The 21,807-nt window shown below is 41.9% G+C and overlaps 1 long non-coding RNA gene across 3 annotated transcripts in view; it reads right to left on the bottom strand.

The window, feature by feature from the left end:
- LOC122791000 overlaps positions 1–21,483 on the bottom strand; it is a 381,867-nt gene extending 360,384 nt beyond the window's left edge. For all 3 annotated transcript variants that reach the window (XR_006363060.1, XR_006363059.1, XR_006363061.1), the window contains exons 1-3: positions 21,396–21,483; positions 10,284–10,335; positions 9,159–9,256 (exon numbers count right to left, since the gene is read on the bottom strand). This is a non-coding gene — a long non-coding RNA (uncharacterized LOC122791000). The remainder of the gene's footprint in view (positions 1–9,158; positions 9,257–10,283; positions 10,336–21,395) is intronic.
- Positions 21,484–21,807: the final 324 nt, after the last annotated feature.

The following is a 21,807-nucleotide window of genomic DNA, read 5'->3' as shown; positions in this document are numbered from 1 at the left end:
CCCTTGAGAAAGTGTTGGTCAGAAGGGAAGTGGATATCAAATTCCCTGCAAAGGAAGAATTTACCACGGTCATCTGTATCTCTCTTGAATCAGTCTCAACCTCTGCCAGAGAGAAATTCAGACTTTCTGGAAGAAAAAGGGACTGCCTGGGGAGAAGTGGAGGGAAAGGTCCCTTACAAAGCCTGTTTCAGAGGGTTCCTGCTTTTTCTGGAACCTCTGTGCAATTTAAATGCCTGCTTACCTGCATTTTGCAGGAACTGTTTCTTGCCAAAAGGCAAGGGCTGAAAAATCTGCATTTCCCCTCCATCAGCTTACCCCTTTTGAATGTTTTGATAACTTCTATCTTGTCCAAAAATTAAATATATGCCCAAATACAAATTTAAAATCTCATTTACAACCTCTGTTTGAGAATGCAGCCAGGGAACCAGCTAGCTGTATTCCAAAGCCTCATGGCAACTTCCCCACTCCCTAACAGCAGTCCACTTGAGTTGAGTGGATTAAATGCAGGTCTGGTCAGCAAGCTCTTCAGAGCTTTTATACCAAGAAAAAAAGTATACTTGGAACAAAAGTATTTACATACAGCATAAACACCAACTGTACTCATAGTAGACTACCCTAGCTGACCACTTTTGGGAGGTAAAAGAATCCATGGAGGATGGTCCTAGCAAAGCTTGATCTAGACCTAAAGGAAAGCTTGTAATGCCTTCTAAATGTATATACACATGACCAAGATGTGGCTTCTAGAATACTTCAAAAGCCCATACACTTCCAAAAAGTGGTAGGGGAAGCCAAGACCCTGGTAGAGAGCTTTGACCCTGCCTGGAAGAGTACAACAAAAGGTAATAACCGGTTGACACAGACTGATCCTTTCACAATACTGAATGATTCTGTTAAGAAACAAGGTATGGAATAACCTTCAGGAAAGGCAACTGGGAGCTTTAGGCATAAAAGGATCAATTCTCTAAAGAAACTCCCTGTGGAAAATGATAGGGATGACCCACTGCAACAGCTTGCAACTCACTCTTCTTGCAGAGATTTTTCATGCTTGGTTAACCAGATTAGCTGGTTCAAATGAAGTGTTCGCTTCTCAATACTAAAGATCCCAAGGAGGGCCCACCAGTTTTCTTTGAGGCCTTTTATGAAAGGCTTTCAAAAACGACATGAGAATTAATTGAAAGCCATAAGCAGACATGCTGAATGGCCAATAAATGAGCCTTGAAGCAAGGCCATAGGATAGTAATTAAAATGATAAAACCACAGGTCAACTAGCCTGAAATAGGCATTAGTTTTGTTGGCACCAACTAGAAAACTTTATTTGCCAAGAATTTCTTGTAGCTGGCTTTCTTGCATCTGTTAGTACCTGCTAAACATCCTCAAATGGCTGCCTTAACAGAATCAAGACCTTATCACCAGGCAGTCAGCTGAAGTTGGGATCAGGATGAAACATCTTTGATAATGTGATTAGATCCATTCTGAGGAAGTTTGTGGCAATTACCCCTGGCCATTTCCAAAAGGAAAAAGAGCACTGTTGCCTGGTCAGAATATGGTCATCACAATGATTTTGGGAGATTCCTTCAGAGTCTTCAGAAGTATCCTTGATATCAAGGATAGAAAGGCATAAAAGCATTCCAGTCCAAGGAAAGGAAAAGGCATCCAACTTCCAAACCTTCTTGCATAGAGTCCTTGAACAGAGTCTTGTCACCCCATTTAGAGATGGAGCAAATAGGTTTGAGGATGTCCCCACAGATGGTCAAATCTTGGAAGATCCTGATCTAGTTTGTTCTTGAATGTAGGATATCTATAGTGTGACTGTCTTGTCAATCCATACCCTAAGCTAACATGGCTAGGGTAAAGGGGGGGTATATCTTTACTCCCCCTTGCTACCCAACCAATGTGCTAGTCTGTCCTTGGTGTCCCAGGTACCTGTGTAGTTAACCACTTCAGATAAGGAGATCTTTAGGAAAATTTAGTGATATTTACAAGTGCCAGTGCTGGATTTTGTCAAGACAAAGATTGGTGCTAGGACCAAGAGACTTCAGACTCCATTGTACCGGAGTCACATACAGACTTGTAATCATAGAAGCAGAGACCCAATCCTGAGGTATTCCTTCAGTGACAAGAGTAGAAAACCCTAAATCTCCATTTAGATCTTTTCTTGTGTTTGAACAATGGTATCAGACATTCCAGAAACAATCTTGTGTGGCATCAAGAAATTTGGAATTGGAATCTGTCAGATCTCACTCAGGAACGATTCCTTTCCACTTTTGGAAACTCTGCAAAGACGTGGTCTAAAAACATGGATACCCTGTAGCCTGCTGAGCTATAACTGGAGCTAGACATTGTGAACACTTCATGCAGTAATAGTCCAAGGGGGAAGGCAGAGAACCAAATTCAGACTTGTCTGAAGTCTGGATAAATGGAATGTTAAAACTTGACTGAGTAAGTCAATAACAGGTTGTGAGATTACATTTGAATCTGCACACACCACTTTAGAAGAGATCTGGAACTGCTTTGCAAGATTTTACCACTAACAATAACCCACTAAAAGTCCTCTCACCAAGGAAGGGGAACTAGTTCCATCACTCCGTGGATAGCATGCAGTGGAAATGTCCAAATCTGGAAGATGAGAAACTACTCCCTGGAAAGGATCAACTCCCATTCATCTGTAACCTTGACCGTGCTTCTCGTGACTTGAAAATTACCGCCCCCATATAAGCAGGGCCTGCCTTCTATGCAAAGGAGAGGATCATAATGGAACTCATAAATAAAGACATTGGGGACCTACAGACACTGGAACCTGGCAGATCCTGCCTCTTGAACAACAGTCACTAAGGCCACATCATAGAAAAGCTCACCAGCTTAGATGTAAACCCATATGTCACAAGATGGGTTGCAAACTGGCTCAAGGACAGAACACACAGGGTTAGAGTTGCTGGTGCCATGTCAGACTCTAAGCCGGTCACGAGCAGTGTCCCACAGGGCTCAGTCCTGGGAGTGCAGGCAAACATAGGGGATTGTGGCTGACAAAATTTGCAGATGACTGCAAACTGGGCACCATAACTGACACTCCATCAGACACAGACATCCTCCAGAAAGGTCTCATAGAAATGGATAACTGGTGCCAGAGCCATGGCTTTAAGCTAAATGCCAAAAAATGTATAGTCATACCCTTTGGGAAAAACAAGGTAACCCTAATTACCACATAGGTGGTAATCCATTAAACACGGAAGAAGTTATCAGGGACCTGGGGACCCAAGTTGACAGTAACCTCTCTTTTGACACTCAAATTGCCAAAGTGGTTAGGAAGACCTTCTACATTGCCCACCTGATCATGAAGGGATTCACATCCAGATCAGTATCAGACCAATGATTGAGTACAACGGAATGTACCTTACCCGACACCTGCAGCAGTTGGAAAGACCCCAAAGTTCCTCACCAAAAGGATAAAGGGGCCCAAACATATGTCATATGATGCCCGACTGAAGAAACTCCAGCTCTATTCAGTCCCATACCGTCTGCTCAGAGGTGATCTGTGCCTGACATACAAGGCCATGTCCAACCCGGAATTAATGGACATGCTCCACCTCAAAATCCAAATCCACCAGAGCCACGAGAGCAAGAGACTTAAACCTCAACACGGATATAAATAGGACAGATTCATCACCCAGAGACTCCTACACTATGGAACAGAATCCCAGTCCATGTGAGGCAGAGCCCTCACTGACTCTGTTCAAGAGAAATCTTGGAGTGGATGGGAGATCGAATCATCTCTGTATCACTGCTGGACAGAGGCACAGCAAACTAATGGGTATAGTATTCTCATCCTAAGGGGTGGTGAAAGCCACACACACTCTGGCTAGGCTTATAAATGCCCTAGGGCAGATAGCCTAGTATGAACCTATGAACCTATGATCTTCAGATCCTATGTTTTACAAGAAAATTAGACTTTCTGGAAGAAAAGGGGCTTGAGGAGGGAACAAGGTCTTAGTCTTGTTAGTTTTGGGAGTTCCCAGAATTCTAATCCCCTATTACTGCTTCAACATACTGGTAATGTCCTCAAAACGGAGCAGATTTATGCCTATTTTTTTTTACAGGCAACAGTAGCGTCCGTGGGATGAGCATATCATTGTCACAATGTTTTCATGGGCAAGTACTAGGTTAGTTGCCCTTGTGGGTTATTTTAAGCTTAGCCAATTTCTCTTCCAAAGAGAAGAATCCCATCAACCTGTAACTTATTTATATGTCAATACCCTAATTATATAATCCCCAGTGTTATATTGTCACCCCAGATGGGACTCAAAACACACAGCCCCTGACTCAGGAGGCAAATTCCTTGCCCATTAGGTTACTAAACTGCTGTTCCTCACTGGAAACATTTTCCTTGTGCAAACAGTTGGAGAACATGGTTAGCCCCAGTCCATAGCAGCTGTAGGTGCTACATCAGAGGTCTCTGGGATAAGTTGTCAGAATCACAATAGCTACAGCAGATTCACCTGCCTACAGTGGCAAACTGCTAGCTGATTGCAAATGATGTGTGGCTGAACAGACTTGGCAGTAGTCTACTCATGGTAAAGCCAGAAATGGTAACCCTTTCCTAGAAAGGAGAAAAAAGCCATTCAAAAACTTAAGTCAGCACCAACAGAAAAAATGAATTCCCCAGAAAAAGTTCCCTTGGCAGGATATAGCCCATGCAGCAGTGATAAATATGAACAATCCTCTTACCTGAGACCACTTGATAAACCTGTAAGAGCCAGACTTCAGTGAAAGTAATGCAGTAGGTGGTGCATCCCTAGAGATGGGCACTACATTCTGAGAAAGCAGGGGTACCTTCCATGCCCAACACCAAAGGCAACTCTCCCTTACTCAGAGCCCAGTTTCAAAGTACCTAGATAACCCCCCAAGTCAGTGGTTGTGTGGGGGAGAAATCTCGGGAAATTAGAGGTCCAAGTCCAGCTTTGGCTGCAGCAGAATCATGCACCTGCTGCTCAAATGGCTATCTTACTGTACTGGAAAACAGTTTGTGGCTCAAAGACTAGCCACATCATAGAAGGAAGCAAACTAGTACAACTTTTATTACCACCCCCACTGATTTAAGCAGTTTCTCCACAAAAAATATGCATCAATTTTGAGAACAACAAAGTTGTACGACAGTCAAAATGTCTACTCCTAGCTATGAAGTACTTCACACAAGTACATTTATAAGCTTGCATGGAAGGTTTCTCTCCAAAGGGAACTTACTACCCAACAATGGAATGCTTTGTCAGCCTTGAAAGTCCACTGGGGAGCTATCTGGCATCACGAAAATTGGTAACATTTTTCAGCTTAGCTTTTAAAATCAGAAATGTTATTGCATGCTCTTTAGATTCATCCTGAAATGCTTTGCCCATTTTAGCAGCATTTAAAATGATACCTTAAAGCCAGTTGATACACTTTGGGTCCATGACAACTGAAGGTCCTTGTAATGTATCCCAAGGTAGTCAACATTCTTTCAATTCCTCAAAAGCAAGAGCCAGGACAAGCTCAAGAGCACTGGCAGACCACAGAACAGCTTGAAGACTTTAGAAAAAACCTCTCCTTTACAGTGTTGCTCCTAGAGGTATAAACTCTCCTTTACAGTCTTGCTCCTATAGGCATAAAGTCCCTAGACCAACTCCATCAATTCTAAAAATATTCTAGGCGACCTCATTTTCGTTCTGTGACATGGGCCCTTTCCGAGCAGACCTAGGTCTCCAACTCGAGTTGGTCAGATTCTATTAAAACCCCACACTAACACCAGTCTCCAAACATTCTGCCACCATCACCAAGAGACCACTGTCCAATCACCTTTAAAATTGTGAAAAAGCCCTAGAAACCAGAGGTAGAGACATTCAACCTTTCTGCCTACAACTTTACATTTCCCAGATATGCAAGCAAAAAAGGCTATCCATAGAACTGAAAACAAGGGAGACCACTGCATGTCCTTTGCACTCTAAGCCCAGTCAGCACAAAGTTTTGTATTCCCACTTTTGAAAGTAAATGGGATCCTCAATAACTCCACCCCATCTACAAACAGCAAGATACTAAATTTTAGCAAGTTCCAACATCCTTCCTGATCCAACATCTTCCTCTCATCCACATTTGTCCTGCACAAGCTTTGAAGACCATCTACATCCAACTCTATCCAAAAGTACCACCTGCTCTCCAAACTGATTTGGGCCTAGATGACACTAGTCCAAATTAGTCTGGCCTCCTTACAGGTGCCCATTTAGATCTGGGTGGCATTTGACCATCTTTAGATGGAGCTCAATCCAGATGCTGCTCCCAAACACTGAATCAGAATTTGATCCATTACCAAATGGGTAGCAAGATTCTTCAGGCCCCTCTTCTCCATTCATTAAGTTACACCTTCTTTCGGCTTTTCCCGGTTAGGGGTCGCCACAGTGGATCACCTGTCCGCTCATGATTGGCAGTGGAGTTTGTCAAGTTGCCAGCCCAGCAACCAAACTTCCACAGAAGGCACACACTCACACCTAGGGCCAATTTAGAGTATCCAATCCACCTACAGCATGTCTTTGGGATGTGGGAGAAACCCAAGTGACCACAGGGAGGACATGCAGACTCCACACAGAAGGCACCCCAGCCGAGAATCGAACCGGAGAACCTCTTGCTGTGAGGAGGCAAAAAAGTTACACCACAATACCAAAATCTATGCTTCTTGGAACTCAAAATTAAAACACTTTACTCCCAACTGACAACCATATCATAGACCACCTCCATTCCCAAAACAGCTAAAGTACTGCCACATTCCAGGACCAACAGCATCTGCAAGTTTGTTACAAATTGCAAGCAAAAGCCTAGAAAGCGATACTGCCAGATGTACCTATTTTATCAACTTTACAATCCACACCTACTCTCCTTGTACAGGCATTGGACCCACAGCCAAAACTCAGTGCTGCACATGCTCCGATACCTACTTATTGGCAAAGCTCTCCCTGTTGGCTCAAGGAAATCACTCCTCTCAATTTAGGGTAGGGCAACAAATGCACTTCAAGCCAATGCTCTTGCTTTACAGCACATCAGCTACCATAAGACTTCCTGAAGACTGGCCTAAAGATTGGCCTAGTGCTAGTTCACTAAAGAAACTGAACAAAGCACCACCAAGTAAACAAGTCTGGAAACCATGCTATCACAGCTTGCAAAGCAATATCCAAGGCTGAAATGCCTCTACCCCCCCACCCAAGACAGTTGACATTAGCAATTTCACCAGGTAGTGTTAAGCAACACCAGTACATCCAAATTCATTAGTGGTAGTGCCATGTGGAGTGTTAGCACATTATGCAGATTGATCACTATAGTATGCTATAATAGATATTTCCACATTATCCAATTTAGGTTGACATTTGCCCAATGGAAGGACACTTGTGTAGTCATGAGCCTAGTTGAAAGTGGTAAGTCTTAAACTGAAAGACCATCCCCAGAGGCATGCTTTAGGAACTATACATATTTATCCATTTCAACCACAATTTATGGGGCATAGTGCTTTGAGTCAGCCCATTAGTCTATTAAGGTCCTGTAAAGCCAGAGACAAACAACTTTATTCACAGTGGCTCACAAACTTTATTCACAGTGGCTCACAAACTTTATTCACAGTGGCTCACAAACTTTATTCACAGTGGTTCACAAACTTTATTCACAGTATAAGCAGCACAGAACCAAGTTTAGTACTTGAATCACCCCACTTCATTTTTACAAGGCAAAATTAATTCAACGAAACTGAAAGAAGGGCAAAATGAATTCAACTAAACTGAATAAGGGTTAGACCTTAAAATGCCTCATCCCTTACATAGGGTTGTACAATCCAAGTGCCTCTGACTTGCTGTGGATCATGCCCTTTAGCCTGCTTCAGTAAAGTCCCACATTCACTCCCGTTGTTACTTAAACCCAGAAATCACTTACCCCTAGATCAATACTACTAGCAAATTGCATTTCTGCTCACTTGTTCTATACAAGCCCCCTCGTTACCCCTATCCAACGCCTTGTGATCACTGAAGCAAATATCTACTGCTGCTTAGTGTACAGGTGAATCCCTATCCCATCATACCCTTCCTATCTAGGTATACATTCTTGTATGAGAGCATATCTGGTTATACTTTTAAACTAAAAGGGCGCCTAGCGAGGTTGTCGTTATGTACATTTACCTGAAGAAAATTAAAAAGCTTAGGAATTGTTACTGGACACATCAGGAGACATTTAATGATTCCTGCCTTGGTTTATATGAACAGGCCTAGTCACTACAGGTAGCTTTGAAAGTGAAGGTACGTTAGGGTGTCAACTGAGTTGGTATACACAAGATCACGAGGTGTAGGAGACTTTGGGATTGCTCACTGCAAGTGTGGCTTCTGATGTTAAGCAGTTTGCCAGCTTACCAGAAATCATTTCATACATGGCATCACAAGTAGCCATAAAGAAATCTACCAGATTTAACAGCTGTGAACACAAGCCATTTACTCAGTTTATGGAATGTTTGTACAGGATAAACAATCTAGCCAGTTAAAGTCTAATTAGCAGCAGTTAGTTCCTTACATGCACTCAATGCCACAAACATACCAGCTACTAGAACTTTCCCAGTACATGAATTCAGGTTCATTTGCTTTGTATAGGGAACAAAGTCAAAATTCCAACTCACTTATTTCCATCTGCATGTACTGATGAAAGTCCAGAAGATGGGAAGCAACTTGCTTCCACATCTAGTTATATCAAGGAACAGAAATCTAGGATACATACTAGATCAAAACAGCACTATCTTGTTAGTGAAACATTAAGATACAAACATTGCAGCTGTTTACCATGAAACACAAAATGAACTGACATGACTTAGGAGTTTGGCACCTTCATCCTATAAAACTGACTTCAGCTGATAACTCGACCTTTGGTCATGAATACTGCCTGCCAAGAGCCATGGTATTTCAACTGTAGCTGTGTATACCTAACAGAACCAAGTAGCAAGCCTGATGTGCTGGTTACTAGGTTGAACATGCTGTTGATTAGCTTGAGAATGAAGGACACAAGCTCAAAATACATTTTAGTTTGTCAACATTGAAACATTTCTGAAAAAATCCTGCTAGGAAGGAAAGTGAACAGAAAACATGGATGCATTTAGATTAACATGAGTTTCCTACCTTTGCCTTTGGTACTTTTCCTTAAGAGAGCTTCAGTCCTGGGGTCCTCTTGCTGTCTTAGTCATGTAAAAGCAGTTAAACATCTTGCAAAATACCACCTAAAGTCAAATTCAGCTTTGTTGTATCAATCACCATACAATTACAGAAAAGATGCAGCCTGCAACACATTATAAACTACTTAAATGCTACATAGTTGCATACAGGTCACTGCAAACATGTTGTAAGAAATAAGCACTTTTTATTCTGTAGTATCTAATCTCTTATCAAGAGTGGAAGATTAGCAGTCATGACTTCCGAAAGTTCTACAAGGAACACTGTTGACCATTTAAAAAAAAAAAAAAAAAAACAGCATAAGAATTACAAGCTAAATTGCTACTGCTAATACTAGAAATTGTTACCCTATACCAATAAAACTCAAAGCCAGCACTTGATGAACTAATACACTGCCATTCAGGCTATGACCATTTCAGCTATATTGAAAAATGCATACAAGTTAAATGATTTTAAATTAAAGGCAACCTTAACTGTGCAGATACAAGTCCATTGTCAAAGGGATTAAACAGCATGACAAGGGATTAAACAGCATGACAAGGCTATGACTTGAACCTATAGACTGAATGGTTGTTCCAAGAGTGATCCTTTAGTAAAATGCTCCAACACCACTTATACAAGCATTGAACTGTCAAGAGAGTTTTGAAAAGTTCACTTACCTTTAGAAGATCTTCAACCCCAGGATTCTTTCACCTGCAAAAAAAACTGATTCACAATATGCAAGCTTACTGTACACGCAAAGTTTCCTACCTTTGGTGATCTTCAATCCTGGGGTCATCCAGGAGAGGCCTTGTTCAGACTCAGCATTTCCAGCCAAACTCTAGCGACTCAGCATTTCCAGCCAAACTCTAGCGACTCAGCATTTCCAGCCAAACTCTAGCGACTCAGCATTAGTTTACATTAAGCTACTTGAATCTGAAGCAGTTTAAGTTTCCATTCCAAAATGAATCTGAAGCAGTTTAAGTTTCCATTCCAAAATCTAATCAATGCCTGTTGGAGTACAAGAATCTTAAAATGCATGGTGATGGATTCATAAATGCATGGTGATTGATTCTTAACAAAATTATCTCCTACCTTTGATGTCTTCAGCCCCAGGACCCTTTATATTGCTTGTAGGCTACTGAGTCTGTGGACAGAAATGGAGCAGAGTTATTGCTTTGTTAAGAGCAGTGCTATTCAACAATAGCTATTTTCTAAGAGTAAATTACTCTGCTGCTCATTCCTGCCATCTGCTTACAATCAAGCTCCCACTTGTTCAGTTATACCAGCAGCTATAGAGGTGCTCCACATCACGAAGGCATTTATCTAGGAAAATGGAAACGCCGTTTGTGCAAAAGCCAGGAACATGCAAAAATGATTCTGCTATGGTAATTGGGAATCTGTCTGCTTTATTCAACATTGCAAGCCAAATCCCAAATCCTTTGAGTTATCTTTTGTAGTTTTATGGCACTGACATGTACTCATTGAGTATTATGAAAGTGAAGAGGATTAGAGCCATTTGGAAAGGTCTAGAAACAGAGCAAGAAACAGCAGCAAGCAGAAGAGTAGATCATAATCATTACAGAATGCAAGACAGAAGACTATTTTATAGTCCAAGTCAACATATAACAATTCACCTTGTGAAACAGCGGGTGCCTATGTACTGGCATGAGTGGGAAAGCTGATTCTAGTTAGGATTCTGTACAGTTGCCTTTCTAGCTGGGATTCTGAAGCAACTACCCATTTAGTAAAAACAGGCTAAATTGCATTGCCTAGGCAGATGCTGCCACATGGGTAGCAAGAGTGTCAAAACCTCTGCATTGAGGAACCACAACAAGTTTATAGTTTAGAACATGTTGCCCCTATGTCTGGTTATGAAGTAAACCTTTGGATATACAGCAAATTGCTCCTTATCACAGGTGCAACACCCCCAAGATAGCATCCTCAGACTGAAGGTTCAAATGGCAGTACTCCCAAAATCCTTGCATTTAACAATTTGAGGTAGAGGGCATTGCTGCCCCCCCCCTCACAAAAATGGGAAGGTGCACCTCCCAATAGCACAATCTCTATCTAGCCAAAGGGACTCCCATTTCAGATTTTGGGATCTGATGCACCATCCTACTTTTTCAGGGAATAGGACATCAGAAACCAACTAGGCAGAAAAAGGCACCTGGGGGCAGAAGGTGGATTAGATTAACTTGAGTAATAAGGGGCAAAGAAACTTGTGAGGCATGCTTTGGCTATGAAGCATGTCAAGTGTATCACCCATGTGCAAGGGTCCTTGTATGGAGAAGATTTGATTAAGCTTGGAAGCAGTGGGTGTTGGCAAGTCATTATTTAACTGTGCATTATGACTACAACCTTGTTAAAGTTACTACTGCAGGGCATGCATATCGTCTTCAAGAAGTAGTCTATATACAGACTACTGAGAATTCACATGTTTCATATGGGTCTGCTGCTTCAATATTTTTAACTACTTTGTGCAGAACCACTACATTTTCATTACATATCTAGAAAGAACATGGTGAGGAGCAACTGACCGCATGCAAGCTTCCCATGTGGTCTACACATCCATGTTCTACCAACACAAGGCTCCATTATCTAGTTAATTTCATGCACACGAGTGGAGCTGGTGTAATGTCAGATTCAGTTAAGATGAAAGCTTTATCTGCTGGCATGTTTTACTCAAGCCATTATTGCAAAAGTTTTGCAGAGTGCATATTTAACCAAACCTCATGGAGAGCTTTGCAATGTGTGGCAAGGTCCTTTTCAGAAAGGCAAAAACTGGTCAGACCACACATGAAGGGAAAACAATCCAAGAAGAAGTGTTGTACAGGTGAGGGGGCTGGGTGCAGATCAGAGCAGGTGTCAATTCAGTAGTGATCAAATGATACAGAAAAAAATCAAGCAATGGCAACATACCCTGAATAATTATTCATTACACAAACTGAAGCATGTCATCAAGTCACTTGGTATTTCGTATTTTAATACAGCTTTAAAACCTGCAGCAGAACAGAATGGCATTCAGGTCACTCTAGATTTAGTTTGTGCAACAGTGGCAAACAGCTGCATGGAAAAAAGGTAGGTTTGTCTCATTGAGGTGGCAACAGAATTACCAAATTACACTAACCAACACCGAATTCACCACTATAAAACGCTGCTTAAAGGGACCAAGCCTTTTGAACCAGATAACCCATGGGCATACTTTGGTTGTCTATTTCTCATTTTAGTTTGTTCCTCAATCATTGATTTCTGGGGAAATCAATGACGACTGAAGTCAGAAAACAACATGCAACTGAGATTCAACCTTCATACCCCTTCAGACAGGTCATGCCAATACAAAGCCTGCCCAGACAGGTCATGCCAATACAAAGCCTGCCCAGACAGGTCATGCCAATACAAAACCTGTTAAGAGCAATATTTGCCATTTCAGCCTCCATGCATGTCTCCAGAATGCTTGCTCTAAAGTTTGATACACTGGCATTGATGGTTTGAAGACTAACCCAAGGTCACCCTAAAGGGAGATTAAATCCCAATAGAAAGTGACATGACCCACCACATTTAGCACTACTAGACCAGTGGCCTCTTCAGGTGGAAACTTTATAATTTAGCACAGACAGCAGGATCTTCCATTATTGACAGGGGTCATTGTATCCTTTACTGGAGTTTAGCTGGATGATGTAGACAAGAGCCTTGTCTTATGTCAAGGCCAGGTCCATGCTGCATACTAGGGAGAGGCTAATGGAATTCCAAAGGGATTTTGGCTGACAATGCTGTACTCCTGCATTTTTAGGAGATTAAACCATAATTAGATTAACCCACCCCCAATAAGTACAAATTAGCTGTATGGCTCTGGAAAGTGTAAGTGATACTCCCTGAATGGGGAGAATTATTAGGTACAAGGGTGAGTGAGATTTTGTAGCATTAGGACTAGAGTACCAAAAAGTTAGAATGTTGCAAACTGTTCAAAAGTGGAGAGCAACGTGACCTTTCATATTTGTATCTGCAAGATTTCTGGCTTTGTGATGAACTGCCTAAGTAAGAATTTCAGGCCTGTGTGACCAAATTGCCTTCATTACAAGAGCATTTCAGCACTAGAATAGCCAGAGAAATGGTATGCCATCCAGACCCAGTGCTCAGGTTGCACCATCTGTAATTGTTTGAGCAAAGTCCAGCTCTCCAAACACATCCAAGCAGTAAACTGGCTGCCTTCTAGGTTTCCCATATCTGACTCTGGGATCCATTTTTGGACCTTTACTCAGTAACCTCAACTCAGCCTCATATTATGCTACTCTTAACACTAACCCCACCCTTATTTGCTTAAGCAAAAATATCCCTCATCCAGAGGGATGGCTTGCCCACTTCATTAATTTAATTCTGTATAGCAATTTCACTACAAAATTCACTGTAATGGATACCACCTCCAGATGAAAGTTGTGTACTTAAGACTCCTTTGTGACAATATTCTAGCAAATTTTGGATCTGATCACTACACACTCCCATAAACTGCCTGCCTTTAACTCCTATACCTTTATCCAAACAATACAAAACTTATACCAGTTATAAAACAAAAGCCTCATCCCCTAGTGTGAAAACGGGATGTAAATCGAAGCAAATTCCTATCTTCAGACTGACTGAATATTCAGCAACAACTTTCAATTTTACTAGTGCATAACTTAGACAAGGATAACTAACCTAGAAACTCAGGACTGCCTGCCTAAAGTGACACTGTCCCACCTGCCTGCAATGCATTTTGAAGGAGGGCTCAAAAACAGTTAGTCAGCCTTCTTAGGGACCAGTTCCAGTGTCAGGTTCCTTCCACACCCTGCATGCAATATGGTCAATTAACTCATCCATAGGGGGAACCCAGAAGTAGATGGGCCCATCCCAAAAACCTTCAGAAAGATTACTCTTAAGAAGGGGGCTGGGAAGGCCGCACACCTTTAAGAGCTACAGAATGTTGAGACATTGGCGAATACATAGGGGAACCATCCCCTTCAAAATCCATCCTCCAAGGACTCCAAATGCCTCCTCTTGCACTACCTCTTCCATGACACCTTCAAGGGGCTCAGGGGAGGACTTTTGAAGGGGAACCCCCCCGGTTTTGGATACCACCTGAAGGCTCTCAGGAGGCCTGACCCTGAACAGGATGGAGGGGCTCAGGGCTCCCAATAGTGATACGAGCTGCCTGTAGATGAAATATACTCCAGACAGTGAAAAGGTCTAGCATGCCACCTAAAAAGCTGAAGGACTAATTCCCTCCCCATCCCCAGTAGCTGAAGCCAGCAGGAAGAGGGTGTACAGTTAGCCCTGAGTTCCAGCCCTTCAGAGTACTGGCCCCAAACTGTCTTAAGCCAAGACCCCCCCCAAAGGATGGGACAGATCAAAAAGACCCTGACCTGAACACCTCCCAGAGACCCACTCTGATCCAATGGCAATGGGATAGAATTAGTCAGGGCCCCTAATGGCACAGGGAAAGTATGAATTCCCAGGCCCACTAAAGCTTCCCTCAGATAAATGCCATCCTGGGGTTCCAAAAACAGAGGGCAACCTTAAGGCCAGGGATCTCACCAAGTTGGAGATGCCAGACTCATCTCTATTTGGGACCTAAAAAAAGGTGAAAATTTCACTAAGAAGCTGAGCCAAGAATCACATCTGTGCATAAATGTGGCAAAGATTTGATGGTTAGTGTAGAAGGGGGTTATGGGAGAGGGAGAAGCTCAAGCTTTGAATCTGTCAAAGTGCCAGATTAGATCTGACATCATACCCAGAACCCAGTCATTTGGAATAACTCAGATCTAGTAAGTTATTGCGTTAAGAATGTTCATGCTCAATAGAAAGGGCACATTAAGGAAAACCTGCACTATAGTTGCTGCAATAAAAGTTACAATGTGCTGTTAAAGCTCTGATGTTTGGTTTATAAAACCATGCTATCAAAATGCTTTGCAAGAGATTGCAGAAAATTAGAAAGCAAGGACATCAAAATCCTTATGCTAAACCAAGAATTTCCTTCAGGCATTTGATACCCTGAAGTCCTGCCAAGTGTACAACCCCATACATTAGTAGCATGCCTTTACACTACACATTTGATTTCTATACAGGAAACATTCCCACTTGTAATGCATACTATACAGAATGCATTCACCTTTTGCCAATATGCAAGAGTGAAGTCTACTCAGATTAATCAGGAGTAGAGCCAGCCATTCCTACTGCAATATAGCTATGAGGACTTATGTTAAGTCTGTAGATGAGCTTGTTTTAGGTCAGCTGGTGCACTTTACATACTGCATAGTATGTATGCACATGTGCCAATTAGGGTAACTGTATGCAAGTAAGTGTCCGCCTTGCTGTCACAGTAAAAGTGGCTAGTGTCACTTATTTGAGAAAAGCAGAGAAGTCATGAAGTTCAGGGATAGAACAGTAACTGTACTAAACACTACCCTTGTGGCATCATGGTAGTCAATTTTTTACTGTGGTAGAACATGAACCAAGCAGACCTTTGCAGATACAGCCTGGGGTTCACAAATATAAAGATGAACATAATTTGAACATAATTTTGCATAATACCAACAGCAAATTGATTGGAAATAATGTAGAGGTTAAATGGTGTAGAGTAAGTGTGCAGAGTGGGAGGAATGGAGATACAGGAAGGTGATGAATAAATGGGGAGATGTTTGAACAGCAGATTACATTAGTGACATGATTGTGTGCAGCAAGGGAACCAGCTTGCAAGCACACTATAACTTATTTCAATACATTTTCTGAATGAGTGCTCAACGAGATGTAAAGGGAGTGGCAGTAGTACAGATGGAGATGTTTTGTGGCATCTTGCCAATGTCTTAAGACAGGCAGTAAATGACTGAGCAGAGTTTCATGGCCTTATACCCCAGACAATCCTGATTAAGAGGCTATAAGGGATAGAAGTACCTACATAAGAGTCTTGCCAAACCACCCCCCCAACATAACCATACCAGAAGATTCAAACTAGGAGGTCTGAGGAGACAGCCTTAATATTAAACCTGTTAGAACCTAAAGATTTTAGTTTCTCCAGTATAAAGCCAGAATAAAGTCAAGACTGTTAGAACAGGACTCCGTAGCAGGTACAGAGGTAACTTCCTTTGTACACGTGCACACCTACACATGAATTTGTAGGTGTCTTCACCCTTCACATTAGGGTACCAATAGGCAGCAGCCCAAAGCCATGCAACTTGCCTGGCACCAAATCCTAACTTTAGTAGGCAACTAATGTCCCAAATATCCAATTGTATTCCTTTGGAGGACGCTGCCAAGTTTTAGAAAGCAGCATCTGTTGCACAACTTTAAGTGATAGTACTTTGCCAGGGTAGGCAAGTATTCATGGACTGACTTATTTTTGACCAGCTGTACCAGCATATTTATCTCTAGACCCAATAAAGGTACCTCTGGACCAGGAGTGCTTCAGCTTCACTAAAACAAATTCTACAATAAGGCCATATAGGACAGTAACAAGCAGTTATTACCCTACAAGTCCTTGAGATTTAACCAAGGAATACTGCACGTACTTCATGATATCTTCATAAAGTTATAAAAATTTAAGAAGGCAAGCTTAGCTAGTCAAAGGATGGCTACAAGTGTCATACAGAGCCAACTGTCTACCCAACTAATTAGGTAGAATCCCAGTGACATTAGAATATTTCAGATATCCAGATGAGACTGCTTTCAGGGATTTTCTACAGAGAAACAGCCTTTACCTTAAACTTAATGCAAGTACCTCTAGCCAAAGTAGGTAGAACTCACAGATGCAGAGTGTTAGCCACACAAGTAGGAGCCAGGTAAGATCAAGATACCCAGCACAGAATGAAAGTGTCTCACTAATTTGTTGGTAGTTTGACGCCATCATACCCCACACAAAAACAGACGCCATCATACCCCACACAAAAACAGACGCCATCATACCCCACACAAAAACAGATGCCATCATACCCCACACAAAAACAGACGCCATCATACAAGTACATAAGCCAATATATTCAGTATTTTGCACCAGTACACACTATTTTTATCTTTCAGCAAGTGCTCACACTGGGCTTCTCACCCTTCTACACTATGCTGTGTGTTAACTGTAGCTACGCTATTATACATGCACATCACTGAATGCATATATTGTGATATGTACAATGCTGTAGATGAACTAAAGATAAAGCATACAAATAAACAGAATACACATTCACAATTAACTAATTTAGTACAGATGCATGTGCACCCTCATACAATTCTGTACACAGCATATATAGCCCAGTAGAGATACATGCACACCATAACTATACGTAGGCAGATCATAGTTACTGCATTATCTATGCAGAGATTTTACACCGGTATATATAGCAGAATATAGATACATGCACACCATAACTATATGTAGCCAGATCAGTTACTGTATAGTCTATGGTTACATTTTACACCAGTAAATAGTTCCACCTTTACATACACAGTATATATAGTTCCATAATACAGCTGCAAGACCATTTTACACAAAGCACATGTTTATACAATATACCACTGAAGAAACTACATTTATGTCTAATATAAATACCACTATTTTATACAAGTAATGCTCAGTGATTTGGACAAACTGCCCATTTTTCAAATTGTACTAATACAAACCATATACAAGCGCACCCATTACTCACAGCATTAGATGCACACCTTGTCTTAAGTAGCATCAACGACACAATTCCACATTTGCCTTTAACCATGGCAACTCAATTGGCTATGAACTTATAAAAAATGGCATGCTAAAATGCATTTTTACCCGTTTCAACGGCTATCCTATATCCACATCAGCTTCCAAGGCAGTTATAAATAGATGAAGTAGAGAACTATGTTTCAGCTGCTATCCTATATCCACATTAGCTTCCAGGGCAATTATAACAGATGAAATAGATACACTTGAGAATAAAAGTACAGAGAGACAAAAGTAATATGGGAGATTCTTATGGGACATCCTTGCATGGACTCCGGATTCAAAGATTCTGAAAGAGGACTCTTACCTCAGCAATTATGGAAATCCCTACACCATCCTGAAAAGATGGAAAAGGCATTTTAGCCACTTTAAGACCAGTATTTGCAAAAGTCCTAAACATACCACTCGGCAATATCTGCAATACTAGCTGAATAAGATCCAAGACTTCCATAAATTCTTGAAAGGCAGTGTATGCATTGACCATCTCTTAACCCTACCCAAACCCCTCAAGTGTGCAGATATTTGCCTGTTTTTGTCTGTTCCTTGTAACATCTGAGATATTTGCCTGTTCCTTGCAACATTTGAGGCTTTCTAACAAATCACCAACATTAATGTACCAAAATGATACATTTGGGTCCAACTTCATACTTTCGCATGCCAACACAAACCCTGTTGGCCTGACAACTTCGTAGTTTAATAGCAATATTTAAAGTCTGTCCAAACTTACTATACACATTAAATATGGCTTATTTTAAATCTCTATGCGAGCTACATACATAGCGGCACTATTAAAATTGTTCAATTAGAAAAATAACCACCAACTCAGTGCTTGGAAAAACCCAATTATCTCAGGTACTTTCTTTAGGCGAGCTTTACATATCAATTACTGGTCTCATTTTGTTTTACTGAGATTAGATACTCCACACCAGGTCTTACTAGCTTCCTCCAGATTTCATCTTTTATTAGAAGCCACTAAATGTTTTTCTTTCGGCTTTTCCCAGTAAGGGGTCGCCAGAGCGGAACTCTGATCCGCTGATTGGCAGTCGATTTTTTTACGGGTGCCGAGATGCCAGCCCGACGCCCAACCTTCAACGACGGCACCCCCATTCTACGCATGTCTTTCAAACGCCGCTCTACAGTTGGGAGGATATGCAGACTCCACACAGAAGGCCGATAATCGAACGGGAGAACTTCTTGCTGTGAAGCAAGTGGCAACACCGCTACCGTGGCTTAGAAGCAACTAAATGTTTATTCCAAATAAATTCCCCCACCGAATGAAATAGCTAAACAGAACACCAATTGTTTTATTAGTATAGTAACCAGCGTAATGACAACCCCCAACACACGCACGTTACGGCTCGATGCCACCCCAACACGAACGGAAATTCATATGAAACAAACAATGGGAATAACAGTTTCATAATCTTCCTCAGACTTGTTGGATACCGCACCCCGTAAACGGCCAACCTATACACTCGCGCAAACACGACGAAACTTCTCCAAAGGGACCACTAACAGCAGCGGCAGGTTTGAAAGACGCGCAACAGGTGTTGACATCTATATGTGGGAGTAAACTCGCAAGTATACTCTGATGGACACTTGAGTAGTTTAGAGCAAAGCTCCAAGTCACACTACATGTTAGTTAGGGTCGCCACCTTTTCAAATGCCTAAGTTGGACTTTTTTTGTAGGAAAATTAGATTTTGCAGGGCAAACCATACCTACAGCCAATGCAATGGGCAGAACTTTTCGGTTTTGTCAAAATAATTCTTACAGCACTTACATTACTTATGCTATTCCATAAAACATTTAGAGGAAGGAGAAAATTGTTTATGCAGTTATTAAAGAAAATTAATTTTGTCCCAAAAATCTCAAGACACTTGCCATTGTATAGTTTTCTTCTACAGGCCACAACTGCCCACATAGAGACTATCCTGAGTTAAGAGGGGCAGGTGGTAGCCCTGGATAAATTGTTGTGGGCCTAGCAGATACTAGACTGTCTGAGAGCGATGCAGATGGAAAAAAGAGTTGGACTTAGAGAGGGCTGTAAATATGCCAGACAGTCGGAGGAGGTTAAGAGCAGCAAAACGGCCTTGGCGGTGTGAGCCTCCCCGGCCAGTATAATGTTGGGTTGGGGAGTGTGTGCAGCAACAATGGGAGGATGGCTGGAGACCCGTGGCATAATGAACGAGGTCACTTTCACCCACAGAGCACGATATGCCCAGGTTGAAAAAAGGCTTTGGCGTCTACCAGAATTCAACGCCCGGATGAGGCTGATGCAGTTTTCAGTAACCGCGGTGCAGCTCCTGGGGGAAATCACTGTGGGTGGCAGATGCTCTGTCACGCTCTCCACTTAAAACCAGGTTAACCCCGAGGAAACAGAGTTAATGGAGGATACGGATATCTATGTGCATAGTATTGTGGAAAACATGCAGGTGAAAGCCATCCTTCTCCAAACCCTACGAGCGGCTGAAAGCGGACGGTGTGTGTGTGGGTCATGAACCTTTACTGAAAGCTACTGGCCAGATCGTTTCTACACTGACAGTGAAAGATGGGTTGCTTTTTGAAGATTTCGCGCTTGTTATTCCTCTGCCATGCGTAATGAGGTGTTGTGTTGAAGTTGCATAGGGACATCAAGGCATTGTAAAGAGTGCAAGCCAGAGCCTGTCAGACCGTTTGGTAGGCCTGCTCAGCCCCGCAGAGTAATGGGGGGAGGAACGAGCGGTGCAGACGAAGAAGAATCTGCTAAAAAAAAAAAAAGTACAGATCCTCTCTTCTGCTCGCATACAACAGACAACGCCGCTGCAGAATGGTGTTATAGCCCTGCGGAACTTTTGGGGGACGACTGCGGGCCGACCTCCTCGATTTATCCTCCGTAGTTGGAACCTGTGCCTGTGCTGCTGGAAGGGCGAGAGGGGGGAAGAGGAGAAGAGTAATGGTAAACACTATAACAGGGCGCATCGGCCAGAGCCGTGAGGTTGAATGTGTTGCCTGTGTCGGGAAAATGTGCCAGTAGTAAGAAGAGGCCACCATCAAGCGAAAAAGGGCCTTATGGAAGGGGGAGATGTGGTTCAATGGACTGCTGTTATCTTATCTTGCAGTGTGTTCTGTTCTGAAGGGGGAACGCATGATATAATAGGCTGCGAGACAGACAGTTGGGCATTGCATTTGCATTTGTATGCGGTCGCTTGTCAATGGCTTGAGTTGGTTGACAACTGCACTCCCTCACCTCTTCTTCTTTTCTTTTAAATAACTTTTGAAGTGATAGGCAGGCACTGGGAGTATTGCAAATAGAAAATAGTTGCACTGGGAGTATTGCAAATAGAAAATAGTTAATTCAATTACATCTCAATTTTAACCAAAAAAGGTCTAAATATAAAACAGTCACAAACTATTCGCCCACGTTAACAAACGTCCCATAACATACACCATAACAAATGGTTTAAATCACCGTGTCCTAAACACAATCGCCTATTATTTAGCTTACCTTCCCGAAACGTCTCAAAGGCATATATATATATATATATATATTTTACTCCACCATTTTCTTTCAGACTATACCACACCTTAACCTATAATTGCAACAGCCCAAAAGAGTACTACTGTTCCCCTAGGTTTAAAGACAGAACACAACAGGTAGACCGGTGTGCTAACTGCTCATTATAGGGATCACCTGTGAGGCATGGAAAGTATAACAGGCCAAATGAAATCAGAGCTTAAACTAACCTGCCTGTTGTGATAACTGTCAACGTTGGGTATTTAACAGATGTGGAATTACTAATCACATAACAGTTCGGGGAAGATCTTTTAACAAGTAAAATAGTCACTGATCCCTTGCCAACAGGATGTTTGAAAACCAAGAAACTTATTAGAACTTTCTGTTTTGTACTAAAATATTA

Source organism: Protopterus annectens, chromosome 16.part0, assembly GCF_019279795.1.
Source record: "Protopterus annectens isolate FY-2018-M chromosome 16.part0, PAN1.0, whole genome shotgun sequence".
NCBI lineage: Eukaryota > Metazoa > Chordata > Ceratodontiformes > Protopteridae > Protopterus > Protopterus annectens.
Note: the sequence above shows the minus strand (reverse complement) of the source record. Positions and strands in the feature narration are given on the sequence as shown.